Source organism: Mastigoproctus giganteus, chromosome 11 (genome assembly GCF_048544385.1).
Source record: "Mastigoproctus giganteus isolate SK-2022 chromosome 11, ASM4854438v1, whole genome shotgun sequence".
Lineage (NCBI taxonomy): Eukaryota > Metazoa > Arthropoda > Arachnida > Uropygi > Thelyphonidae > Mastigoproctus > Mastigoproctus giganteus.
Window position 1 is genome coordinate 160330436 of NC_143585.1, and position 26113 is coordinate 160356548.

At 38.0% G+C, this 26113-nt stretch overlaps 1 protein-coding gene across 1 annotated transcript in view; it reads right to left on the reverse strand.

The window, feature by feature from the left end:
* Positions 1-26113, reverse strand: part of Ranbp16 (Ran-binding protein 16) — a 902587-nt gene that overhangs the window by 424797 nt on the left and 451677 nt on the right. The gene's annotated exons all lie outside the window — the stretch shown is intronic.

Here is a 26113-nt window from a genome sequence, read left to right on the forward strand (position 1 = left end):
TTGGCTTTTTGCTATTTATTGGCTTCATGGCTTTCCTTGCCAACTTATAGGATATATTAAGCTCTGCCGTGAGCCTTTGTATCTCATTTCCTTCTTCCAAAGCTGGCATGCTCTTGTGTACGTAGGTTATTCTCCTTGGCAGTTGTATACAGGTTTTGTAACTGAACTTCCCACAATTTTGTGATTAATCATACCACACTGAGTGCACACTATAAGATGGCAATTGCGAATGTACATATTTTTGACATTAGAAGAATTTTCAGGAATTTTGCAGGCATGCCCTAAATGGGCAGTGTACGAACCCAGCTATAATGGAATTAGGTGATATTGGCAAGTTGAAAGTAAGAATGAGGTTTCTAGTGGGTACTAGATTCTCATTCCTACACACTAATATTCTCTTTACAGATGTCACTCCTTGTGATTTAAGCTAAGAACAGATTTCTTCCTCTGATACTTTATAAGATCCCACAAGATGCATTTAGTGTTTTCAGATGGGTAACTATAATCAGTATTCCCGACAGGGGTGATTAGAAGAAGCTGTTGCGAATGGTAATCATTTTTTAATTAAATTAAAAGTTCATCAGAACATGGCTATTTCTACCAATTTAGGCAAGCCAGCCAAACCATCTAACCACTTCAGCATAAAGAAGTGGATGACATCTATGCTATGGACTTTTTGATTGTGACGTAGATTATCAGGAAATCTGGTCTAGGTCCTGATACTCCTCTGTTCTGTTTTTTGACACGGTGGTAGCATTAATGTCAATGTCATTGTTACCTGGCTGGGTCCGTTGTGGGATCCCAGAAGAAAATCTTAGATTAACAGGAGATTAATAAGCTATTTATTTTGGTTCAGTACCCAGGTGTCACACCCAATATAAAGCACAAATGGCACACCCACTACCCATATACCATAATCTTGCTGCCACCAGCCATTATTCCTTCACTCAGACTGGGAGGGTAGGGGCATGGCAATGATGTGGATAAGCCTTTCAGGCAAACCCACTAGCTATCGGATCCAGCACAAGCCATTTCAGAACTATCCGTCTTGCCCAAACAGGATCCAAAGTGGTGTGTTGAAGGTGAGCCCCCTTGACTACCAGGATCTCCTTTTATAAGTTTCATGGGTAGCAGCATACAGCAAACAAGCCACATTCCTATAGTGGTAATAGCTTGTAACCTAGGCTGCGAGGCTAAGCTGATGCTAATCTAGAGGACTTGCATCATTGGTTTGTTTGTTTGTTATTTGGTTTTAGGAGCATTAGCAACTAAGGCCATATTGCTCCGGGATATGCGGTGGTCATTCCTTGACCTTTCCGCATCCTCCGTATTTGGTGGTGACGGGCTCGAACCCCGGTCTAATCAAGAAGCGTGTGCTACGCACTGCTGCTCCTTCCCACCTGGCTACGGAGGCGCGCTGCATCATTGGAATGTACCCTCACCACAAAGAGGCAAACATTAAAAGAGGGTGCTGACTCTCTTTAGAAAATACAGCTGCGAGTTACAGGCTCCGAAAAAAACGATAAGTGTTTGCTTTTTATTTACATAATTGTTACTTTATATTGTACTTAATACGTAGTCTTATAGTTTTAATTACGCTGGTTATTTTTATTTTAATTTATATAAACAGTTTTTGTAGATATAACGTAATACTTTATAAACCCGTTATTTCGTTTGAATATTGCAGGCATTGTTTTTGTATATAGTGATAGGGAATTCAAATTTTTAATTGAGGTAGCTAGGTAGCTCTAATGAATAATTATAGAAACAGTAATACGCTTCACTGTTTCTATTAGATAGCGTAGTATTGACATTTAATTAATGTAATTTATTGATTTTATTAATTTAAAGTATCATGCCCCAAACTAGAGCAGCAAAGCAACGGGCACAAAGTGGCAGGAGTGCTGTGACTCGGGGGAGAACTGAGGGGGGTGATTCTCCAACGCATCACAGTCTAAAAAAAAAAAAGTGCAACTTGTGAAATAGTTCGGCAGTTCGGCAAACGGAATGTTTGCCGAACTATCGGGAACGGAACATGATATTGCCATGGGGGATGTCTTTGTGTATGCGCGATGTAAGGAGTGTAAGGAAATCAGGCGACAACTCAGCGTTGTTATGGGCCTATATGAGAGTTTGAAGGACAGGGTGGATGCCCTCAAAAGATCTAAATTGAGGGGCCCATCAGACTCTTAGCTGCCCACATCAACGCCAGAGCTTGCACTTGGTCATCACGCAACACAGCGGCAACCCCCCCAAGGCAGAATGCACTGGTCTCTCAGGAACTAGTAGTTGTTGGTGACTTTATTGTCAGGGAAAGGGGGAAACATCCTTTGTAAAAAGGATAAGTGGAACAGGACCAGGGTATGTCTGCCAGGGGCAAAGGTTGATGACGTTGTAGAGCAGATATCATCTTTTAAGGGCACAAAAGGTAATATAGTTGTACACGTTGGCACTAATGATATCAAGAGTAGGAGACCGGCAGAATTACTTATCAAGTACAGGTCACTGATGAAAAAAAGCCGTGAATTAGGGTTGAATTTGAAAGTGTCTGCAATTCTGCCCAGACACGATAGGAGGGAGTATATGATGAGAGCCTTGTCAATCAATTCGGCCCTGGAGAGATTGTGCAAGGCTAAAGGGGTAGAATTTTTTTCAGCCTGAACTGTACTTGTTAACAGGAGAGACTGCTTCTACAGGGATGCGATACACTTAAATAGAAAGGGTGCAAGGATATTTGCTGATGCTATCGAGGCAGTGTTAGGTGGGTCAGAAAACTGCTAGGTTGGGGGGAGACAAAGACTAATAGATTAACAGTAGCCACTGGCAGAGGTGAAAGAGATTCTTGCACTGCTTCTATTGGAATGAGCAGAAGCCTGAAAAACAAGATGCAGGATATTTCAGAGGCTGCTGGGAGCATTGCGGTACAAGTAAACACATGGGTTGTGTTAGGGTAGCTAAGAATAGGAACAGGTGCATTTATTCTTGAGTGTACACCAATGCTAGGAGTTTAGTAAATAAATTTGACGAATTTGAGTTATTGCTCAAAACATCTAAAGGCAGAAATTGTTGGGATTTCAGAGACGTGGTGTCACACAGATGCAAGAATATTTGCTGATGCTATCGAGGCAGTGTTGGGTGGGTCAGAAAACTGATAGCTTGGGGGATACAAGGACTAATAGTTTAACAGTAGCCGTAGGCAGAGGTGAAGGTGATTCTTGCACAACTACTTTTGAATAAGTAGCGACCTGGAGCGAGGGGTGTTGGGGGTTTCAGGGACGGGTGGCAGTCATCGTGAAACAGGTGGGTATATGGGATGTGTTAGAGTAACTAAGAATAAGAATAGGTGCATGTATACTTGCATGTATACCAATGCTAGAAGTATAGTAAATAAATTTGATGAATTTGAAGTGTTGGTCAAGACATCAAAGGCGGATATTGTTGGGATATCAGAGACATGGTGTCACACTGATATAAGGAATGCCGAACTGGAATTTGGGGAGTACAATGTGTACAGAAAGGATAGGAAGGGAGGAGGTGTTATGCTGTTAATTAATAAAATCAAAAGAAATGCATCCAGTTGATATAGATGAACAGTGCACTGTTGAGTCAGTTTGGTGTGACATAAGCACTGCGAAAGCAAAAATAAGAGTAGGAGTGTGTTATAGGCCTAATGACTCGAATGAGTACAATGAACAATTGTACAGAGAAATAGAGTGGGCTAGTAAATCGGAATGTCTTATAATGGGGGATTTTAACTTCCCAGATATTGACTGGAACTTGTGGGTTGGGCACTCTCACACTAGTAAGACTTTTGTGGATTTACTGGATGATTGTTTTCTGCAGCAGCATGTTCGAGAGGCAACCAGAGAAAGTAATACTTTTGATCTGGTTATCAGCAGGGATCATTCATGTATTAGGAATTTGCAGATAAAAGAACCACTAGGTGGCAGTGATCACAGTGTACTGATGTGGGATTTACTTAAAGATATAATTACCATCAGGGGTAAAGGAAAGGGTTTTTGCTTCCGTTAAGGCGAGTATAGTGGTCTCCGACAGTTTTTAAATTCTGTACAGTGGGATCAACTGACGTTGTTACCAACAGTAAATTCTAAGTGGGAAGCATTCAAGGAATTAATCGTGGATCCTACTAAAAGTTTCATACCAATTAAGAAATATTGTTCAAGGTTTAGGCTTAAATGGTTGTCAAATGAACTAATGAGACTCGTAACAGAGAAGAAAAATGCATTGTATGCATATAAATTATCAAGCGACTCAGAAGCCTATGGCAAATATAAGTTAATCTGTAATCAGGTCACAAAGGAGGTTTGGCAGGCGAAGGCAGATTACGAGAAATCCTTGGCAAAAGATGCTAGGAAAAACAGCAAGGATTTCTTTACTTATATAAACTCTAAAAGGAAGGGGATGAATCTGATTGGTCAACTTGACATCGATTGTTGATGATCCTGCTCAGATAGCAAACAAACTGAATGAGTATTTTGCATCTACATTCACACGTGAGGAATTATTAAGGTTTGAAAATGGCAGAAGGTTATCAAATTGTAGCAAGATACTTAATGATTTTGTAATAACTGAGCGGAAAGTGGAAGAGAAACTGTTAAAGTTAAACGTAAGAAAAGCACCTGGGGTGGATGGGATCTATCCAGTTATATTAAAGGAGGTGGCAAAGCAACTAAGCAAACCCTTAGCCATAATTATGAGAGCATCCTTGGACTCAGGGGAGGTTCCCACGGACTGGAGATGTGCAAATGTATCCCCAATTCACAAAGGGGGATCGAAGGGTGACACGAGTAATTACAGACCAGTTAGTTTAACTTCTGTTCCGGGTAAAATAATGGAGTCGCTGGTTAAAGATGCATTGCAGGATCATCTAGACAAGACTGCAGCAATAATTCAGACACAGCATGGGTTTGTTAAGGGAAAGTCTTGTCTGACAAATCTGATAGGAGATTATGATGTGGTTACAAAGGAACTGGATGCAAAAAATAATTTTGATATCATATATTTGGATTTCAGGAAAGTTTTTGCCACTGTTGCGCATGGAAGAATATTCTACAAATTGGAGCAGAATGGTATTAAGGGTAAGTTGCTACAATGGATAAAAGGATGGTTAAGTGCAAGAAGACAGAGGGTAGTAATCAATGGGTGCTGCTCTTGTTGGACTAATGTTATTAGTGGAGTCCCACAGGGTTCAGTGTTTGGTCCACTGTTGTTTTGTATATTTATCAATGATATTGATGAAGGTATATCAGGCTTAGTGTTGAAGTTTGCAGATGATACAAAGGTTGGCAGGGTTCTTAATGACAGTAATGGCAGTGTGCTACTGCAACAGGATCTAGATAATTTGGGCAGATGGGCTAAGAAGTGGCAACTGAAGTTTAATCTTGACAAATGCAAAGTACTGCCTATGGGTAGAAGTAACCCCAGAGAAACGTACCAACTGTGTGGTACTACACTTAAGGTGGTAGAAAATGAAAAAGACCTGGGAGTAATTGTGCAGGCAGATATGAAGTTTTCTGAGCAATGCAGACAGGCTGCCAGGGCAGGTCATGGGGTTTTGTCAATGATATATAAGAATTTTGCTAGCAGGCAAAAGGAGGTGATTATCCCTCTGTATAAGGCAATGGTCAGGCCACGCCTTGAGTACTGCGTACAGGTCTGGAGGCCTCATGTTAGGAAGGATGTAGATTTACTTGAGCGTGTACAGAGAAGGGAACAACACTGGTGAGGGGAATGAAGGGATCCTCTTATCAAGAGAGGCTTAAGTTCTGCAAATTGCAGTGGCTGGAGACTAGGCACCTGTGCGGTGATCTGATTGAGGTGTATAAGGCCTTGAATGGGTTCAGCACGCTGAATTCTGATGGGATCCTTCTACTTGTTCAGATTACAAACCTAAGGGGGCATAAATTCAAATTAAGAAAGGACAGATGTAGAATAGATGTGCGGAAATTTGCCTTTAGCCAGCGGGTGGTTAATTGCTGGAACAAACTTCCATCTGTCGTTGTGGAAGTTGATAGGTTGAATAAATTTAAGGAGGAACTGGACAGGCATTTGGAGGGAATCGTGTGATTTTTTTTTTTTTTTTTTTTTGGCTGATGCTGCATAAGCTCATACATTTGTTTTCTTGCATCACATGCCACTACTACATGTCAAAAGGAGTAGCAGATAGCTCCAAGTGATTATTATCTAAGCATAATATACAATAAAGATGTTTACTAAGAAATTCCCCACAGTATATGAAAACTGAATATACCCTATTCAGACCATCTTAACAATAGCATTAGTAATGGCATAAAATGCAAGAAAGCAAGCTTATACAGTATCAGCCAAAAAAAAACATCATTTTAACTATCCATTCCCTACAAAAGGTTGTTAATAATCACTGCTGATAATCAGATTAAGAGTATTACTCCCTCTGCTTGCTTCTCAAACATGCTGCTGTAGAAAACATTCATCCAATAAATCCAGAAAAGTGTTGCTAGTGTGCAAATGACCAGTCCTCAAGTTCCAGTTAATATCAGGAAAGTTAAAATCCCCCATTATACGACATTCTGATTTACCAGCCCACTCTATATCTCTGTACAATTGTTTGTTGTACTCATCAGGCCTATAATGTGCTCCTACTTTTGTTTTTGCTTTGCCACAGCTTATGTCGTGCCAAACTGACTCAACGTTACACTGGCCATCCATCTCCACCCCCCCCACTCCTTTCGTATCCTGCCTGTCCTTTCTGGACCATAGCTGCAGATGCTATGGTGTTTGCTTTTCTTGGCCAGCATGGCATGGGCTTCTGTCACTTACTGTTTAGGTGGTCCAGGTCAGTGTGGGATCACTACATCCAGCGAGGCGATCATGTTCTTTCTCTACTATCACTGCCCCCCTAGTTGGGTGGATCCTACACAACCTTTCATCTGGTAGCTGACACCACCACCTCCTTTGAATCCTCCCCTGTGGAGAGAATGGTCTCCTCCCTTAGGGGTCCTCACTGTCACAATCTTCCATTCAAGCAGGCTATAGCTACTCCTTCAAATAGGCCTCTGGGGTTGGGAATATTCATACTCATATTATGCCATCATACACCAACTGTATTAAAATTATAGTTTTGTACCGTTTAAAATAATGAAATTACTAGATAGAACAAATAAAGTTTAATTGAATAAATAAACAATCACTATGTATAAAATAAAATATAATATTAAATTGCAAGATATTATTTACAATGAAATATATTTACAATAAAATGAAGTTAAAATACTAGATGATAAAAGCGCTAAAAATATACCGTAACTTTCAAAGGCATCCGCCTCCTTTTCCAACAGGAAGGTTTCCTTAAATATCAGCAGGCTCATGGCTCTCAGCATGTGGTTCCACAGGAGAATGGGCAGTATTCTCCTCATGTGTACTGGAACCGGAAATGGCTCGGGGTTGTGCCAGGCGGAACCGTTTATCACATCCAAGGATCAATGCCTCAAAGAGGGGATGAATACGTATTCCCGTCTCTATTAATAGTACTGTTCCTGGAGGAACAGATCTGCAAGCTCTCGACCCACTTGCGGTCCCAAAATTTAAGCGTCCTGTCGAAGATAACAGCTCCGTCTGGAATTTACAAGTGGGGTCGGCTATGAGATTAAATGCCCGGATTGTGGGGAATGTTATGTTGGTGAAACGAAGCGTCGGTTCAAAGATCGTCTGGGGGAACATATGAATGCAATAAGGACTGCCGATTATGGAAAGTCTGCTGTGGCAGAACATTTCTGGGAGGAGCACCATCAAATCTCTCTAGAGGGAGCTGTTATCATCGACAGGGCGCATAGATTTTTGGACCACAAGTGGCTCGAGAGCTTGCGGATCTGTTCCTCCGGGAACAGTGCTATTAACAGAGACAGGGGAATACGTATTCATCCCCTCTTTGAGGCGTTGATCCTTGAATGTGATGAACGTTTCCGCCTGGCAAGCTCCCGAGCCATTTCTGGTTCCAGTACACATGAGGAGAATATTGCCCATGCTCCTGTGCAACCACGTGCTGAGAGGCATGAGCCTGCTGATATTTAAGGATGTGCCGTACGGTAAAACCTTACTGTTGAAAAAGGAGGTGGATGCCTTTGAAAGCTACAGTATATTTTTAGCTCTTTTATCATCTAGTATTTTAACTTCATTTTATTGTAAATAGTATCTTGCAGTTTAATTATATATTTTATTTTATATATAGTGATTTTTTATTTATTCGATTAAACTTTGTTTATATTCTATATAGTCATTTCATTATTTTAAACAGTACAAAACTATAATTTTAATATGGTTGGTGTATGACGGCATAATATGAGTACAGCTACTCCCCTCCCCTTCTGTCTCCTCCTTCTTTCATCCCACACTCATTACTACCTTGTGCTCCTTTCTGCTTTTTTTTTTTTTTTTTGTGGCTCTTGTTGGTAAGCTTAGGCAACCCCCAGAGTCCATTTCTCCCTACTAAATGGTTCCCGCCTATATGTGGCTAAGGGCGGTAACTAGGGTTCGGTGGTGTCCCACAGGCCACTAGGCCGGATGAACAACAGACCAACATAACTGAACACTAACCTTATATAAACACTCACTAACCCACACTATTCGGCCTTTAGAGTCATGAATTCGTCATAGAGTTGTTATGAAGAGTTGGAGCAACCCCCCTTCTGCTGCTTTTCATGAAACACTATATCCTGTCTATACAAATTGTACTCCCCACATTCAAATTCTGCATTGCTTATATCTGTGTGATACCACATCTCTGATATCCAACAATGTCCACATTTGATGTTTTGAACAGCACTTCAAATTTATTTACAATGCTCTTAGCATTGGGGTACATGCAAATAAACATGCACCTGTTCTTACTCTTAAGTTACCCTAACACTGCATATGTATTTACTTGTTCCATGGTAACTCCCAGCAATCCTTGAAATCCAGCCTGCTGCTCATTTTAAAGTGCAATAAGTTTTAGAGACCATCATTAAATGCTGTGCACACCAATATTGACATGGAGTACAAAAATTATTTCAGATTTTGTTCAGACTTAGATAAAGGGATATATGAATTCCCAATGAGCTTGACCCTCCACAGGGTTATAAATTGCATAAATAGAAACCTGTATTTTAAACCCATCCCTGAACCACTAGACTGGCAATGTGTTACTAAAAGTGAACAAATAGATGATTAACAACCTTTTTGGGCAATTTAATTTTATATACACCAGGCTAAAATTCACACTTGAACTGGAATACTGAACAGTGGTATTAACGTTCTAAATCATAATATTTTTAAAGAAAATCAAGAGCTTTAAATAAGAGTCTATAAATGTATAGAAAACCACACACACACATTTAAAGCAAGAGCTTTAAATGTATAGAAAACCACACACACACATGCATGCATGCGCACACGCAAACACGCGTGCGTACATACATACGTACACACACAACTTCCTTTGTTTTTATTCAAGTCACCCTTACAGTGTAAAAAAATATGTATTGTACACTAAAGTTAGAGTACAAGACAACATACATGAGGAGAGCTTTTCTGCTCAATTTGGACAGATTGTACAAGGCTCATGTGGTAGATAATTTCCCAGCATGGCCTTTGCTTGTTAAAAGCAGAGACTGTTTTTAGGTTGGTCAGAAAACAGCTAGCCTGGGGTGGGGATAGGTACACTGACTAAGAGATTCACACAAGAGGTGAAAGTGATTCTTGTTTCTATTAGAATATACAGTAGTCTGAAACAGAATGTGTTAGAGATTAGCAATGCTGGGGGTTATCATGGGACAGCAAACACAGGATGTGGTAGGGTTATTAAACACAAAAACAGATGCAGGTGTACTTGCTTGAACTATCATACTAGGAATATAGTAAAGGAATTTGATGAATTTGAAGTACTGGTTAAGTCAACAAATGCAGATATAGTAATGGGAAACTGTTATTACTGCATTTGGTTTTTAGGAGCATTAGCAACTAAGGCCATATTGCTCCGGGGATATGCGGTGGTCATACCCTGACCTTTCCACATCCTCCATATTTGGTGGTCACGGGCTCGCACCCCGGTCTAATCAAGAAGCGTGTGCTCGCACTGCTGCTCCTGCCCACCTGGCTACCGAGGTGCCATATAGGAAACATGATGCCACTCAGACATAAGTGATACCAAAATTTACCATTTAAATTTGGTAAGTACAATGTATAAAAGAAGGGAAAAGCAAGATGGTGGGGAGTAATACTCAGTGCAGAAGCACACAACAACACCTAGGGCTAACCAGATGATGGGGTTTACTTGGGCTTCCCTGCTTCCAATCCACTGTTCAGCCTTTCAGTGTCTGCATAGACTATGGTAAGCAAGCAAGCTATCTTGCAAGAACCATTCCAGTTATTCATCATAATCATAACCAAAACTGCTGGGAAAAGCTTTCTTCTACATCATATCAAGGAGATAACTCCTGCAACTGTGGTCTGGAAGAAGAATGAGCCAATTATTCAATACTTTCAAACAATGCAAGCACATTTTCATAACTCCCTCTCCAGATTAGGATCAAGTTCTATTTCTGAAGACCTACTTTGAAAATCCTTCAGAGGGTTTAGAAAGGTTCTGGCAGCTGAAGAAATTGCAAAGTACAAATCACTGCAACTCATAGAGAAACCAGTTTTAAATTACAATTGAAGAATGCCAGTGATTTCTATCTGATATGAAATGGATTTTGACATGCTTAGAATATACAGTCAGGCAACACAGAGTTCAAGCTGAGTGCAAATTTTCTGAGAGCTTCCTTAAACTTATCATTGAAAGATGGGCTTTTGTTGAGGGCCATTTCCGGAAAAAAAATTACTTCAAAATAACTACAAAAATACTAAGATAAAATGCTTCTATCCTAAATATTTGCGATTGTCATTTGTAATTAATTTAAAGTCACTTACAAGCACTGCTGTCGTTGTTTCATTAGAAATATTTGGTAAAGGCCAAATGAATTTTAGTTTTCTTTGAATTTATATAAGCTATCAACGTCCATAACAACAGATGCAAGTTTTTTCCAGCATTCAACAAAGCTGCTGGCTATACGCAAGTTTCCAAATTGATGGTTGCAGAATATCCATTCAGCAACCATCTTTCCTCAATTTGAATTTATGCCCATTCAAGTGTGCAATCTGAGCAAGAGGAAGAATCTCATGAGCACTGAGTTTGGTCAATGCATTCAAAGCCTTAAACAGCTCAATCAGATTCTACAATTTAGAGAAAGGAAACCTTTCTTGGTAAGAGTACCCTGTTGTTCTCCCTCGCCAATCTTACCCCACTTCTCTGCACCAATTCCAACAGTTCTACATCCTCACTTAAAATGAAGACTCCTGACCTGTATGAAGTACTAAAGATGTGGCCTGGTCACTGCCTTACACAATGGGATAATCACCCCATTATTCCAGCAAGCACAATCCCTGTATACCATTGACAAAACTCCATGAGCTCCTCTGACTACTCTTCACTGCTCAGAGAACTTCATATCTGACAGCACAATTACTACAGTTCTTTTCATTAGCCACAACCCTGAGCATAGTACAAGACAGCTGATATCTCACGTTGGGATTACTGCTACCCATATGCAGTACCTTCATTTGCAATGTTAAACTTCAATTGACACTTTTCAGCTCATCCGCCTAACTTTTCTAGATCTTGTCACAGTAGCATACCAGCATTACTATCCTTATCCACCCTGCCAACCTTTGTATCATCTGAAAAGTTGGGCATTAAGCAGTGCCTATATTTATCAATGATATTCATCAATATCATTGATAAATATAGAAAAAAAACAATGGCCCCAACAATGAACCCTGGGGAATTCCACTAATAACATTAGTCCATGAAGAGCAGTGTCAATTGATTACCAATCTCTGTCTTCTCCCACTCATCCCATTATCCACAGCAGCAACTTGTCCTTACAACATTTCTTTAAGTGCAACATTATCAAAAGCTTTCCGGAAATTCAAGTATACGATATCAAAATTATTTTTTGCACCCAGTTCCTTTCTGAGTGCATTGTAGTAACTAGTCGAAATGGTCAAACAAGTCCTCCCCTTAATAAACCAAACTGTGTCTGAAGTATAATTGCAGTCTTGTGTAGACAGTCTTCCATTACTTCTTTAACCAGTGACTGAATTGTTTTCCCTGGAACAAAAGTCAAACTACAAAGCCTGAATTTACCATGTCACTCAATTTGATCCTCTTTTGTATGGCTATGGGTTCTGCTTACTTCCTTCTTTGCTTCCCTTATTATAATTACAGAAATCTCATCCAAACCAGGTGTATTTCTTATGTTTAGCCTCGACAATTTCTAGCGCACTTTCCTTTGAGTTATTACAAAAAAAAAAAAAAAAAAAAAATTTGCTCCTGCTTAAGAATTTTTAAAACTTCCAGCATCCACTTCTCTAAAGAATTCCTCATTTGTGAATCTAACTGCAAATTACTCAAACAGCTTGTCAGCAATCTGAATCATCAATATCAAGTGGATAAATTTGATTCAACCTTCCATCTAATGTTTACATAAGTAAAGAAATTTCTACTGTTCCTCTTTGTATCCTTTGTGGTTTGATTACAGACTGGTTTATATCTAAAATGGGCTTGTAGTAGAAAAATACATGCAGTTTTTCTATTCTGCCTTGAGTCTCATTACTTCATCTGTCATCCATTTAGGTCTAAAATTAAACAGTATTTCTTAGGTAGTAAGAAAAGCCTAGCAGCTTCTATGATTATTTCCTAGAATGCTTCCAATTTACAATTTGCTGATGGTAACTTCATCATCAGTTGGTCCCAATGTATAGAATTAAAACAAAAACTTCACGCCCTTTACCAGTGATAGTAATTACATCTTAAAGCAAACCCAAATTTAGCACATTATGATCATTGAAACATAGTGGTTCTTTTATCTGCAAATTCTTAATGCAACAGAATCATTACATGTAAGTAGTTTTTTCTTATAAACATCCTACCCCCCATCCCTCTTCCAACATGCAGTATGAGTGACATATTTCAAGGTTATGATGAACATCATGGTGAGTTCCAATCTTCCTTACATTTTGAGGATACAACTCTAAAATGGTGTTCGCAGGCCGGCCGGCCACTAGACAGTCCACAGGACTGAACTTATTGGTAACTCTCTAGGAGGCCTCCAGATCAGTTGGTGTATAATCGCGCTGTCTCTTCTCTGCCAGATAGTGACTGGAGGGAGTCCGAGTGGTGTACATGCAGGGTGCATTGTCGAGGTCACGTTACATCAAGGAGCTGGGTATATTCTTACCATGTGTATACCATTTCCAAAAAGTTAATTATTTCATACAGCATGTTCCCCGCTCCACCCTTTCTTAATGCTAAATACACCACGAATTGTCAAACCAATAGTACAAACTTTTCAGCGAAAATATCTAAACCTCCTAAGCACTTATTCATTTCACAAATGTAGGTGGTCTCAGTTCTAATCTTAATGATGTCCATTTCTGTTCACAGTCTGCCAAACCCCAAGTACTTTTTCTAACAGAATCCCAGTTATTGGTTGATTCACTCACTGCTCATCTCAATTGTCCAAATTAATTGCTGTATGATCCTTTCACCTCAAAGTTGGTACTTGTGCATATTTCCATTCTGATATTCTCTGTCAGACACTCAATAATTTGGAATCTCCACTTTTGGACCGTCTGCAGCTTAAAAACTCACCAGCACATTCTGACAAATTCATGTGTTGCCTCTATTGTTCTCCCAACTCCACTAATCACTTGGAACTCTGATTTTTCTCCAGTCCAACTTTCCTAACAGTGAGGTAATTTCCCTTGGTGATTTTAATATTCACAACTCCAGCTGGCTTCCATTTTCTAGTCACATGGACCTAGCTGATGGAGTTGCTGAGGCTTATGCAATTACTAATAACCTCACACAGATTTTTCCTTTATCAACCAAAGTAGCAGACAGCCTAACCACACAGCCAACACACTTGATATTTTTCTCACAAACAACCCTTCTAAGTAGTTTGCCAATTAGTTAAACAATGAACAGAAATTTGAAAAATATTTAAGAAAATCAGAATTTAAGGGCAAAACTCCTACTACTTTTTGGAAAAAAAAAAAAAAAAAAGGAGAAAAACTATATTATGGAGAAGGGTTCAAAACGAGTAAAATAAAAAAAATCTATATGTACGTCTAGAGAGTTGGCAGCTATATTCCTGCAATGTTGGTCTCCATCTACTTCAATTTTGCCAGGAACTACACACACACACACACACACACACACACACACACACACACACACACACACACACACACACACACACACACACACACACACACACACACACACACACATTCTAGGAGGTTTGCACTGAACAGACTTGCTACATCTTGCTGCCTACTATTTCTACAGTTTTTGCTTGGTTTAACACCTACTACAACCAGAACTGAACAAAAATACCATAAAAAAAAATGTTGAAGCCAATTGTTATAAACTTTTGGAACATCTTATTATTGGAAGGTAAAGCTAGATCTTCAGCAGCAAGAGAAGAAAGTATTTATTTAGTATAGGTAAAAGATGCTACTATCTCAATGGGAGTGTGATATTTAATTACAAATTTTATGTACACAGGGCTCTTTCTCCCCCCCTCTCCCTCTAGACTGCGCTTGGCCTTTGCACCATCATTTGATGGTGTATATAAGCTTTTGGTTCTAAATGAATGAGTGAGTGTCGGCTTTTGTCATTAAACATTAACTTTGAGAAGAGTTCCCCTTGGTGAGGACAGAATGGCAGGAGCTGATGTTTCAATGAAATTTTCAAAAGAAAATTAACAATAGGACTAAGTCCAGAATTTTTATGCTCAAGACAGCAAAATTCTGAGCTAAGATATGAATATGATGGTTCTTATACATATTATTTATAATTACTTATAAAATGTCTGTGGTTTTTTAATGTGACACCCAAAAGTAGTTGCCTCTTTGCCTATGTTATTGAGCCTGCTAAGCTAATACTAAAGTTCATAGGCAAATGATAATCTCACCATTCTGGAATATTGATGGATGTTCATTTCATTCAGCAATCCCTACCAGGGTAGAAAGTGGATTTTAAAATTTTCTATATATTTCATATAAAGAAAATTTTACAATCCACTTTCTTTCTTTCTTTTTTTTCCCAGTCAGTCTCCTTAAAAAAAAAACAGGACAATTATTTTTCCTGCCTCCTGTCATTTGGAAGGATGTAGTTATTAGTTTATTTATACTTTGCTGCACCTGCTTTAATGTGTGAAAAGAGTAGTAGGCATAGAAGGCAGAAGCAGTGATTGTAGAGCAGCATTTCCCAAACTTTTTTAGTCACAGAACACTTTTCATCTCACAATATTTTTACGGAACACAAGCTTAGCGGGAGAAAAAGAACTGTTTGCTAATATTTTATTACATGCGATGCACTGTGCATCAGGAGCATCTTTATTTCCAACATATGTAAAGCCAAAATTCAAATAACTGTCATCATACTCTCGTTTTGGTCTTTTATTAGTTGGTTCCTGTTTTTTTCACTTCAGACAAACAAGTTTGTGATAATATTGTGTTCGTTTTCATTGACCACAATTGCAATACTACAAGTACTTGTTTCTCATTTTAAAGTTCCTTTTTTTCAACCACAAATTCATGGTCATTTATTTTAATAATAGTATTTTGAAATACTGATATTTATCAAAAAAAAAAAATTATACAAGGAAGTGAATTTAGTTATGATATCGGTTCGCTTTACCCTCTCCTTCAACCCATGTAACCAGGCTAAATTGCATATGAATGGCATATTAGATCACTGCATTGCTACTTTTTCATAGATGCGATTACTTCTACACATACTTCTCTATGCAAAAGCCAGCCAAAATAAAGTGTTCCGCAGTCTATTTGATTATTAGTCTATGCCAGTATATTAACGACCAAAAAAAAAATTATGTTAAAAATTATAACGATATTAAAGTGGTGTATGCTACAAATATGCAAAATGCATTTATTTTATTGTATCTTTTTAATTATTAATTATGATTTTTCACAGAATTTTTCACATCTCATGGAACACAGTTTGGTAAATGCTGTTGCGGAGAATGATTCTGCTAGTACATTTGCACCTGCTTAAGTAGTCGATTCCAAAGAAATACTGGAGATGGTGATTGGAGGAATTTGCCATTTACCACCTGCATTCTTTTCCAGATGATCATGTGTGCCATCATTGTGTGTCAGTGATAGCTGAGGCAAATGCAAACCATGAATCACATTTCACTTTTATCAACAATTAGATTACTAGTAGGAGCATACCTGTGGAACTTATTCCAAGCCAGGTGTTAATTCTGTTTGGCATTAAAGTAATCTGTATTCCACTAATGATTTCAGTGAATGTGATGCCTTAAAGCATTAGCTATAGCCATCATCTGGTTGGTTATGTAAGTAGTTACAACATCAACAGGTTGTTGCTGAACATAAAGTCAGTATAAAAGGAATTGGGTAGAATAGCCAATCCGGTTCACCTTATTACATTATCAGGTGGATTCATGGATCAGGATATGGCATTGCCCATTTGTAATGAACAAATAATTGGGAAGTGGTTGTCGTTCACTGGGTCATAATTGGAAAGATGGAGGGTGAAAAAATTGATAAGTTAATTGTAGTAGATCTTGTAGATAGGTGAATATAGGTAGAAGATCCAGAGTTTAGTAAATGAAGATCATTATTATTCAGAAATTCTAGAATTCAGAAATTCTTCAATCAATTTGTCTCTATGTTCATTGTAGTCGACCCCCAACAGCAGATGGTGGCTACGACAGTCACCAAAAGGCAAACTGGAGTTGGGAGTTGTTTAACGATCAGGTTCTGAATGGGGGAAATGGTAGAGAAGATGAAATATAAATGGAAATAAGAGTAATTGAAGTAGCAACTGCAATACAAGCTGCCACAACTTCTAGGGTGGTTCGTAATTAGATGTGCCTGCATGGTATTTTAGAACAAGAATAGCTGCTCTTCCACAGGCAGGAATATGTTAATATAATATAATTAATTCTGGAGAAGAATATTTGTGACAAGAATGTTTCCAAAATATGTTCTAAATTTGTATTTTCTTTCTAATTTCCCACATTTCACATAGTTCAGAAAAGTCAGGATAGCTTCCCTTGGAAGAACAATTACGACAAATGGCACTGCCCCTACATTCCTGCTGGGAATGCCCATATTCCTGGCATTTAAGCTGAATAGGATTCAGAATGTAAGGCCAAATTTGGCAGCTTTTACTGTGGATGGCAAATCTGAGTGCTGAAAGATAAAATGATGGATCTAGTTGGAATGAGATTTTCATCTTTATTTAGTCATGATTCCAAAAGAAGGTCCCACTCTGTGACCCTTTGGATAAATTTAAAGCATTCCAGAGAGCAATGAATGCTGATAGTCCAGCAAAAGGTATCATTAACAGCCACTCAGAATGTTTTGAGGCGGCTGCTTGAATCAGCAGATCTCTGGATTGGAGAACTTTTGCCATTTTTAATGACCCAGCAACAGGTTCCAAGGTTTGCTGGATCAAGAACAGTGCTAACTTGCACAGAGGTTGTTCAGATAGTGAATGTATGACCTGAAAGGTTGGAACTTATTGTGATGTTTTAGGATAACTAGAGTCATGATCTGCTCGAGACAACTCAATTCTAGAGCAACAAAGGCTCTAATGATGGAAAGGTATTAATGTCCATGGTAGCTCCTTTTGGCTCTGGGGGAGGGATCTTTACTGCCTAGATTACCAGCCCCACCACAGGAAGGAAGGAGCAGTACTGCTAGTTGGAGAAGTGATTGAAAGATATACTGTTCATCAGAATTAAGCCATTCTTTCCAGTGGATCACTGTGGTCTATCCCTGTCCTATTAGTGCAAACACAAGCAAAGAAATCCTTGCTACTTTTCTTTGCTTTCTTAGCCAAAGGCGCTTATAATCTGCCTTGGCATTCCTAACTTCCTTACTAATTTATATTAGCTGTAAACCTATATATCCCTTGATATTTTATAATCATCACATGTATTTCATTTTTCTTCACTGCCAATAGTCTCATTAGTTTATCTGACATCTGCTTAGGTCCAAACCTTGAACATTACCTCTTGATATAAAAGCTTAGCTGCTATAATGTTTTTCCTGAAGCCAGACATTTAGCATTTACCTTTATTAACACAAGTCAGACATAATGAAAAGAATTTAAAAACTGATGTAACACAAAAACTGTTTCCTGCAGTTCTTGTGTTACAATTCCCAATTCTTGTGGAATCGTTTCACAAGTGTAAAACTCAAATTTTATTCCTTACAATATTCCCATATTTGTCAAAGTATTTAATTACTGTTCCAAATTCATGAAAGAATTCATAAAAGAAAATTCATGATTTGTACATACAATAAAGAAAAGTATTACATCAAGCAAAAAAGTATTCTTATAAGCATCCATGGTATTGAGGCACATTTTTAAAGGAATAAATTAAAAAAGAATACCACTGTGAAGAACGAACTTTAAATAATGATGAAATACAAGTTTGGATTTTATTAATGTATTCCAAACCAGATGTTAATTCTGTTATTTCTGTGTGTTTTTACTTCAATTTAGTGTAAAAAAATTAGACTCCGGTGTATATCTTGGTAAATACAAAACTTCTTCCTATAAGTAGTATCTTTCGGCGATAATACAATTCAAAGCAGCACTGAATGATGGCACATCCAGTTGACGCTATGGTGACTGTTCTGTGTCTCATCTCATAACATGTTAGCAAGGTAGCAAAGTGCCCCAGCTAACCACCCATAACAAAGGAATAGTAAGATCGATATCCAGAAAGACTATGCACCAGACATTAGCTAGTGCAGGCTACGGCAGTAGACAGCCATGATGGGAACCCACACTTACTGATAGATACAAGGGCATAATCAGCACCAATACTGAATGACAGAAATGAGAAATCTGGTCTCATGAATCCCGTTTCCAATTCTATCATGCTAATGGGCGTTTCTGCATTTGGAGAAATGCAACAAGAGGCTGTGGTAATCAGATCCACCGTTGGTGTTCGGCAGGCTATAGGTGGTGGCGATGATTTGGGGACTGTTTCTGTGGCATGTCCTGGATATTCTGATCATCATTAATCAACAGTTCAAATGCCCAGCTTTCTATCATTGCCTATCAAGTACACCCCCTTAATGATGACTATGAATCCGGACAACTTCGGCATCTGTCAACCAGAGAATGCCCTATGCCATGACGCAAGGCAGGTTGCTAATTGGTTTCAGTAACAATGAATACTCCATCCTGCCACGGCTGCCAATCTCAACCCAACTGGGCATGTTTGGGATCAAATGGAAGAGGACAATTGATGTTATGACCATTTGACAATGCATGGACATTATTGAATACATTGTGCAATGCATGGGTAGCATTACCACAGGACAGTTGACTCCAGGGAGAGACAAGTATTGGGCTGTATTATGGGCAAAAGATGGTCCCCCAAAGTATTAGGTTGGTGTTGCTAATGCAATGCTAACTGAGTGTATATACAGGGTGTTTCAGCTAAGAGGTACCATTTCTTTCTCACTTATTTTTAGGTTCATGCTGTTTTATCGCCTGGACCTTGCCTGTCATATTTAAGCTGAAAATTTTGAATTTATTATTAAAATTTAACATAAGTATTAAAATTGAAATATGTATTACCACATGGATTTTCAGAATTATAATTTAAATTTTACCTAACGAACTGCTTTTTTCTCAATGGGAAAGTTGTTTCCCATGCTTCAGTTTCTGATAAAAGCATTATTACAGCAAAACTAATTTTATTTGAAGAAACAAACAATCACGATGCACCAGGCATGTGTTTTGGTGGTTTTATTTTCATTGTTACCCCTCCCTACAAATCAGATAAATGGTTTACTCTCTTTTTAGAAGTACACCAGTGATGTATTTAGACTAAGCAAGGATGGGGATCAATGTTCCTAATGAGAAAAACAGCAGCTGATTACACATGATTTCAGTTTAGGAATTGGAAAATCGTAATAGTACTACATAGTCCAATTTTAACATCAAATTAAAAACTTTCAACCAAAATATCACAAAAAGTGTCAAGACAACAAAAATGAGAAAAATAAGCAAGATAGACCACACTGTCTTTTGACTGGAACTCCTTGTATAATCAAAAAATTGCAACCCAAGTAATACAAAACAGTATGTAATTATAAATAAACTAAACTTTTTACACATCCTACAGGAGAGTGTTTTATAGCAACCCAATGTAAATGTTGTCAAATGTGCAATCAGCATTAACTGTAATTTTTTAAAAAATATATATGATAGATAAAATATCTTTGTCTTATAACTTGATGACGACTGAAACAGCATGATTTTTTTTTTAAAACTAAATGGCACTTTAAAAAAAAAAAGAATCAAATTTCTTGAGTGAAGGCAATACAGCAGACTTTCAGAATAACAGCATCTTCGAGGATTCAAGCTGCCATTATTTTGATTTTTCCCTTAACTAGAAAGATTTATTTTAATATATTTAATGTAGAAATAATGAAGCTAAATAAGAAATAGAGAGATTAATAATGTAATTAATCACTAGTGTAATAATGTAATCACTAGCTTTAATGCTGTTCTTCTTTACTTCTCTGTATGAGGTTTATTAACTTTAGTAGACACAGTGATGGATTTATATTTAAAATATAATGTAAAATAAAAGTACAGAATTCACTTTCAAAAAGGTGAACATAAACAAATACAGTAATCATGTGACTTGTCATTTCCTTTTTTTGGTACTGTAAGACATTTACGCTGTATATAACATCCCATCTCAATGTGCCGTTAGCTCGAATGTTTCGTTATTTAGGGTGCCGTTATTTCGACAGTCTACTGCATATAACAGATTTGTAGAGTGAAATGTAAGTTCTTGTAAGGAATCCCATAAAATAACATGTTGCATGAAATTAAGTTATCATCTGTTCCAGTTGAAATGCATATTTCTGATTCCCCAATAACACCACATACCATGAAAGACCAAATTACTTAATAATTCTATTATCCTTCATTCTTTGTTGTGAAATGTGGAGTTCAGACTTAATCATTAACTAATAAGACACCACTTATTAGTTAATTGCATATAATGGAACACCAATACATACATACACTGATGATGCTAAACAAAGCAGAGAATCTCATTGAGGAATTCCAGTTTTTATTACATGAATATGTAACATTTGAGCATCTTGAAACAATATTTTGCACCCAAGGGGGCACATAAACATCAAATTGAGGAAAGACAGTTGTAGAATACATGTGCAGAAATTTTCCTTTAGCCAGCGGGTGATTGATTACCGGAACAAACTTCCACAGGTTATTGTGGAAGTTTATAGCTTAAATAAATTCAAGGAAGAACTGGACAAACTTTTGGACCGAATGGATGGGAGAAATGGGAAGGGTTTTTTTTTCTTTTTTTTCTTCTTTTTTTTTGATGGGTGAAATGGGAATTTTTTTTTTTTTTTTTTCGCTTATGCTGTATAAGTTTGCTTTCTTTCATCACATGCCTCTACTAATGCTAATACAGTCGATTCCGGTTATTTGGGACACATTGGGACTAGTGCATTTTGGCCCGATTAAACGGCTGCCCCAATTATCCGAAGTTTCACGTAAATAGTTAAAAATACAATTTATCCCTCCCCCCTTTACAATTAGTTCACTGTACAATCAAATCACGTTACGACGAACTCACCACAGTAAAGTACCGTTCACTATACGATGTGCAGTAAGCGCCGGTCATTGTGATCACGTTTGTGAATTGAATTTTAATTCTATTAAACAGCGATTCTAATTAGCGAAAATAGGAGGAATATTATCCACAGGCTATAAAAGTAAAGATATACTAAGCATAAATTTACTCTTTATTACCTTACTAATTAAAAAATTAAATGATACGTGAAAATCGGAAGAATATACGTGATAATCGGAATAATTAATACGTACTGTAATATGTACATACTAACTAGTTGACATTTCTGTTCACTGACATTTGTGGGTGGGGGTTAAAATTTAAAACAGTAAAAAGATAAGCAATCAATAACAAAGGACACGGCACACACAAATTGCACACACAAATTGCAAACACAACACGCGCAAGTGAGAACGGAGTAACAAATTACGAAGCTTTAAAAACAGGAATGGAGAGAAGATTGTGAAAATTATTTTTTTTATATGATTGAAGATTCCATGGAAGTGTAAACACATTTTACCACCCACAGAATTCCGGCTGTCGGTATTACCGCAAATTCAATAAGATCGAATTTACTGTCCGTTTATGATAGATTGCACTAACAGAAAAGCCCAATAAACAGGTGACTGCTAATTGTTTTTATTGTTTTATGGTTGTGACCTCCAGAAATCTGACCGAATTACGTGGTACGGTCAGAGACAATCGTAGGGTAATCTCCAGTGCCGTGGTCTCCTGCCCTGATTAAACGGCATTTTGTCCCAATTAAGCGAAGTAAACCCTGGCTATTTTCTCGATTGGTTTTTGTTTTTTAAGATTTGCCCCATATAAACGGCTGACCCGATTAACCGGTGGCCCAAATAACCGGAATCCACTGTATTAATTTTAACATGTCCAAAAGAGCACTGGTAATTATGTAAATATGACACTAAGATGAATGGGAATTGCTCAAATTGTAATGAACCAAAATCAGGGCTAATATCAAGAAATAACATGCAAATCTATTCCCTTCCCTGTTTGCACACACACAAAATGGATACATGTAATAAGTGGAATAGAACAAGAAACTGTTCATTTATGTGAAATTAATAAAAGATCATAGGCACACTATCAACACAGTTTCCCAGTTATAAAGAGTATAATTTTTCCAGTATTTCAAGGAAAATGTGAAGAAATAGCGATAAGATGAAAGTTTGAAACCAACTTACTATTATCTTTCTTCATAAGAGTTGTTGTTGTTGTTATTTTGGTTTTTAGGAGCATTAGCAACTAAGGCCATATTGCTCCGGTGCAGTGGTCATTCCCTGACCTTTCCGCATCCTCCATATTTGGTGGTGACGGGCTTGAACCCCGGTCTAATCAAGAAGCGTGTGCTACGCACTGCTGGTCCTTCCCACCTGGCAACGGAGGCGCCCTTCATAAGAGGAATTACTCTTTATTTATAAGCCAAGATGGAGAAAAAACACCAGATCCCAGAAAATAAGGAAGAAAGAACACAGAACAAAAAATAACTGGTAGCCTTAAAACAAGAACTCAAAATGATATCTGCAGAAATCACTAAGCTGTTATTGAGTTAATACCCTATTTTAGTGTTTTTTTCAACACAAGGAACCACAGATGTTTAATGGAGCAGAAGTGTGTGAAATTGCTACCAAATGACTGAATTGAAAAATATGCACAATCCGTTCCTCAAAATATGATGAAACTGATATCCCAAATAAAAGATCAGAAAAAATCATTTTAACAGCTTCAGTCTGAGCCTTGACATAATTCTATCATGTGGAAGCTTGTAAAAATTAAACGGCACGAAACCTTTCATTTGAAAGGTTTGAAGGCTTAAGAAAGTCTTTCTAATGAAAGAATTGGCGGCTTAATTACATGATATCACATTTTAAATCTCTCTTTGGCACCTCCATAGCCAGGTGGGAAGGAGTAGCAGTGTGTAGCACACACTTCTTGATTAGACCAGGGTTCGAGCCCATCACCACCAAATATGGAGGATGCGGAAAGGTCAGGGAATGATCACCGCATATCCCAGAGCAATATGGCCTTAGTTGCTAATGCTCCTAAAAACCAAATAACAAACAAACATTTTAAATCTCATTTTACATGGCTGCATACACGTATAAATGGTCCTCAAATCAAAGGCAGATGATCTGAAGTCACAAAACTATTAATAAATGTTGGATTGCTAATGAGAGTTATATTTGGGGAAACTATAAAATTATATTTTGTTTCTAGTTAAGGGAGGCTTAAACGATTGAGTATCAAGGAGCTGAAGTTCTTCAATTAAAAAAATCCACGTGGACCTATTATCACATTGTGTTAGGGTAACTAAGAGTAAGAATAGGTGCATGCAGACTTGCATGTACACCAATGCTAGGAGTAAATACATTTGATGAATTTGAGGGGCCGGACAAGACATCAAAGAAACATATTGTTGGGATATCACACAGAGAGACAGAAGGAAAGCAGAACTGGATTTTGGGGAGTATAATGTTTCCAGAAAGGATAGGAAGGGAGGAGTGGTTATGCCATTAGTTAAGAAACATAAAATCTAAGAGAGTGCATCCAGTTGCCATTGGTGGACAGTGCAATATTGAGAAACTGCAATATTGAGTCAGTGCAGTGTAACATAAGCACTGGAAAAGAATATTGACAGTAGGAGTGTTGTATAGGCCTAATGATTCTGATGAGTACAGAGAGTACAACAAACAACTTTTCGTTGTACTCTCTATACAACATGAATTGTACAGAGTACGAACAAGTTTGTTGTACAGAAGGTACAACAAACAACTGTTCGTTGTACTCTCTGTACTCATTGTCTTATAATGAGGAATTTTCAAAGGAGGTGGTGGCATGAGTCACCAGGCAAAAGGTAGTGCAAGAACTATGCAGGGGGGGGGGGGGGGGAAGAGCAAGGATAGTAGAGAAAGAACACGGGGAAAGGGATTCCTATGATTGTGTTTCGCCGAACTGGATGTAGTGATCCCACACCGACCTGGACCACCCAAACAGTAAGTGTCAGCAGCCCACACCATGCTGGCTGAGAAAAGCAAATGCTGTGGCATCTGCAGGGATGGTCCAGAAAAGACAAGCAGAATAGGAAAGGGGAGGGATTATGACATTAGTTAAGAAACACATAAAATCTAAGTGATAAATCTAAGTGATAAATCATAAAATTCAGTGCATCCACTGAAATGTGAGGCCAGAATATCGCTGAGTCAGTTTAACATGACATAAGCATTGGAAAAGAAAAAAATTAGTAGGAGTGTGTTATTAGGCTCAGTGACTCTGATGACCTCAACAGATAACTGTACAGAGAAATAGAGTGGGCCAGTAAATCAGAATGTCTTATAATGGGAGATTATGATGATTGACTTTTCAATGGCGCATTGGCAGCTGAGGCAATTATGTGCAAAGTCAGTCTTATAATGGGAGATTTTAACTTTCCAGATATTGACTGGGACTTGTGTGTTTGTCACTTGCACACCAGAAAGACTTGTGGATTTATTGGATGTTTTTATAGCAGGTGGAGTAATACTCTTAATGTGATTACAGTGAACAGCAACTTTTGGGTCATAACTTGTTATGGACATGAAAATGTCCATAAGGGTGCATAAAAATAGTGCTTTAAAATGGCAGATTGGCTCTTGTTTTCGAAAAAAAGTAATTTTTATATTTATACAAGGTATTTTTTATTTATATGGCAATAAGATGCAGCAATGAACATACCTGTATCAAACACAGGACCCTTTTGTTAGTATTCAGCTTCGGGAGCATCCCTTTCCACCATCCAACAATAATTGGCTAACATGCCGGTACTCCATTTGCTTTTGTATCTTTATTTCATTGCTGTGATGTCTTGATGGAAGTACTCACCATGGTCATCACTGACAGCACCACAGTTTTACTGGAAGAAATCCAAGTGTGAGTGCAAGAAATGCATCTTCAATGACATGTTGCAAACCAGTTTTCATAAGACATAATGAGATCTTCCAAAACCTGCCTGTTCTGGCTAGCTTTAATATCTAGAAAACCAGTCAAAACATTTCTAAAGGTTTTTCACGCTGATTTCTCACTATCACTAAGGACACGTTTGAACGGTTTGTCTTTGAAAAGTTGCCTTATTTGTGGACCAAGGAAAATGGCTGCATTAATCTTCTCTGTACTAAGTTTAGGAAATTTCTCTTGCAAGTATGTGAATGCAGGACTGTTCACTTCTAAAGCCTACACAAAAATTTTTATGAGCCCCAGTTTGATTTGGAGTGAGGGAAGCAAAACTTTATTTGGATCTACCAGAGGTTCAAATGCTACGTTCTTCATTCCAGGTGTTA